We start from the raw sequence: 3,659 nt of genomic DNA, 5'->3' as shown, positions 1-3,659 counted from the left end.
CTCTATCGAAACTCTAGGACTTCTTGTTTGAAAGACAGAGAGTAGCATGCTGTCCCATGAGATGTGGTCTCTTAAGAACTACAAGTCCCAGAGTTCCTTAGTTCGTGCTGGCATTTGCTGTGCATTTGCAGAAGTCAACAGGGCAGCCAGTTGGCTGCAGGAGAGGGAACAAGGACAAGCAAGCAGAGACAGTGATCCCAGTAAGAGTGAGAGCAAGTAGTGAGGGTGAAGCAGACGATGACTTCTTTAATTTGAACGAAGATCAGAACGAGCAGGCCAGGGCCCAAGAAGTCGGGCATTACTTCTCATCTGTGAGAAACGTATCTGAGATGTCACCTATTATGAAAAAGCTACTCATCCCTTATAACACAAGCGTTCCCTCATCTGCCTGTGTAGAGCGATTGTTCAGTAGCGAGGGCTTAGTTTTACAAGACAGAAGAGGAAAATAGCCAGATGTAAATTTTGAAATGCGGCATTTGCTGCAGTTCAATAAGCATGTTTAAACAGTTTCTGCTATGCAACTGCACATTCTTTTGCTCAGTTAAACTGATGTTTTCATTTCAATCTAATTTTGATTTTCAGACACTTTCCTCGTTTCTAATTCAGATGTATTTCATACCCTTTTGTTACCTTTTGAGCAATAAAATTTGTAACAACAGAGGTTTTCTGTGGAAACAGCGTTCATTTGTCACCTGGCTGTGACTGTCTCCTTTCTGTTATTCTGGTATACCTATATGAGGCATTGATTTTTACAAACTACTTCACATGGAGAGGGTGAGAAGGGTCTAACATTACATAGGTATTGGTAAATTGTTATTCTGCAAACTGTATGACAGGTATAACATTGTTCACAGATAAAGCAGGGTGAGTTCCAAGTAAATTCATGGGCTTCTGTGGGCTTATGGAAAAGAAACCCACTCATTGCATTTGAAAATGAAAATGATGCTAAGAGGCAATCCACTGTGTTTCACACATTTCTCACAAATCAACTTAACTTTTAACTAATTACACCCTTTTTAACTTACCTTTTAACTAGTTGAAAGTGGAAATATTTAAATTTTAACTTAACTCAAATTATTTTTAAAGGCTGCTAACTTTTAACTTTCACTAGTTACATTTTTCATAAACTTTTCCCATGACTGGCTGTTTCTTTAAATCTGTAGCAAGCTGTTGCTTCTCGTGCAGCACGGGTTGCACGTACTCACAGCAACATCTGCATTGGCAGCTACTGCTGTTTAAAAAGACAGGCAGTGAATTCCAGCAGGACAGCACAAAGCAGGACAGGGTCTGAATCCAGGGTCTGAATCCAGACTTGCAGCTATAGCAAGGGCAGAATCAAAATCTAGTTCTGAGCTATAGTCCTGATGTGACCTTTAGATCTGAAATTCAAATCTGTATGTACATGGCTGAACTAAAACTTGGGATCAGAAAGAACCTCCCTGACGACGGGAATTTGCAGTCTTGATCCAAACTTTCCTAATGTTAAGATGATGATCACATTTACATTTATACCCAGCCTGGGGTCCTCTAGTGGATTTCTACTGTGAATGTTGCTTGTGATGTGAATCCAGTGTTTGCTTCTAAATTAACGAGTCCCAAGTGAAGGAATTTTCCTTCAAATGAGTGAGCAGGATGTTTGCTAATGCCATTTCCCTTTGGGGACTGTCACTCTCTATAATACAGTTGCTTTATCCCAGGGAGTTTTCTGTTTGTCTCAGTATAGCAAAGGATTCACTTTGGACTTCCTTAGTAACTGGAAAGCTGTCACCCTCCCACCAAGGGACTTGCAGCATCAAAGGATCAATCTACTTTGGGGTCAGGGAAAGTTGATTTCCCCCACCCAGGCTTTTACATGCACACACAAACCAAATGAACTCTGGCATTTTGAAATGATGTGGTTGCCAGCATTTGTGCACAAGCAACACTGAATGAATGTCCCACCTACTTATAACATTAAAGGCCTCAGGGATTTGCATAATGCACTTCATGTTTCCTCTTCTTCCCTTTCAACATCTTACTTCCTGGGGCTTCCTCCAAAACCCAACCCCTGTCCTCTGGCAGCTAAAATGTCTGAAATCAATCCCAATCACTTTCAGTGTCCTCTGGTAGCAGGGTTGGGCTTCTTCGGGATTTTATACCCGAGTGAGGGGTTTTTGTTTGTATTACAGCTGTGAGCTGTGGGATCAGGGAAAGCCTGGTATCTCTCCAGCAGGACCCAGTTTGTACTTGGGCAGTACAATGCAAATGCAATTTTGGGGTGCATCAGTAGAAGGCATTTTTAAACCTTCCTCAGAGGCATCGGGTATTGACTACAGCCAAGGCTGCTGACTTTGACGGGGCGGGCCAATGCTTCTACCGAGACCAGAGCCAGAGATTCCTGGCTAGAGGGTCGGTCGGCCTTCCGCTCAGAGGCAGACAGATCTCTATATCTGAGAATTTCACCCCCATGGTTTGCCTTCCTGTGTAGGAGGGAGTGTGGCCCTCGACCCTGGATCTCTTGAGCACATACTGACATTTCACAGAAGCAGGACATTGGCTGCCGTGGTCCCCTTGCTTTCCCTGTGGGTGTTAGGTCTGTGGTGTGTCAGAGCTGATGGTCGTTTTATGTAGTTTCCGTGCTGGATTTGTATGGGATGGTTTGGATGCGGATGATGCTGCACCAGGCAGGGGGCTGGATTAGATGTGACCTCTGGGGGCAGGTAGCCCTGCTTCTCTGTGATGTCGGTGAAGAGGTATTTAAAAGGAGTATAGGTTGCAGTTGTGTTGGTCTAAGCCAGGGGTGGGCAGAACGCAGCCCGGGGGCCAGATGTGGCCCGCTAGGCCATTCTATATGGCCTGTGGGGCCCCTACAAAATTTAGAAAATTAATATTTATCTGCCCCTGGCTGCCTACCATACAGCCCTCAATGGCTTGCCAAAACTCAGTAAGTGGCCTTTTGCCCAAAATAATTGCCCACCCCGGTCTAAGATTTTTTAGACAAGATTTTTTGCATAAATCTGATATCTTTCATTAGCCCAGTTAAAATAGTTAGAAAAATTCTTCTTTGCAAGCTTTCAGGTACAAACCCCCTTTGCCAGGCGGAAAAAATGCTCCCCCCTGGAGCCTGCCCAAGCCCAGGGGCTGCGTGACTCAGAGGTAGCCGCAGGCCCCACTCCTCTCGCCCCGGGTCCTGGCAAACCCCTGCGCCGGGGCTAACGCAGAAGCATGTCCACTGGGGTGGCCATCGTAGAGGACAGTTGGGTTGTCCTCTATTGATATGCAACCCATGAACGCCATGTGCCTCCTGAGGTTGGCGGGGCTCCCGCAGGCGGCGGCGGCACCGTCGGCAGCACCGACAACATCGACGACCACCGGCCAGTGGCAAGCACGGACCACCCGCAGACGCCACCAGCAGGGTTGGCCGTAGAGGGTGGCTAGTGGCGCCCGCCGTGCCTTGTCACAGGGGGTGCACCGCCACGCTCGGCACCCCCTGTGCATCGCCATCCGGACGCCTTTGTATTTTCTCTCGAAGAGGCCGTGAAGGCGTCGGGTCTGGTATCACGACAGGCCAGAGGAGCAGAAGCCGCCCTCTGTGACGGGTGCCCACCCGCGCGCTCTGCCCTTCAGCCCCGCGCCGGCCGGGAGCCGCCCTGGGGGCTGCCGGCGGGCGGCCCCGGGAG

The sequence above is a fragment of the Crocodylus porosus genome, unplaced genomic scaffold (assembly GCF_001723895.1).
Source record: "Crocodylus porosus isolate Cpor-Errol unplaced genomic scaffold, CroPor_comp1, whole genome shotgun sequence".
Lineage (NCBI taxonomy): Eukaryota > Metazoa > Chordata > Crocodylia > Crocodylidae > Crocodylus > Crocodylus porosus.
The sequence above is the reverse complement of the archived record's forward strand: the minus strand, read 5'-3'. Positions refer to the sequence as shown.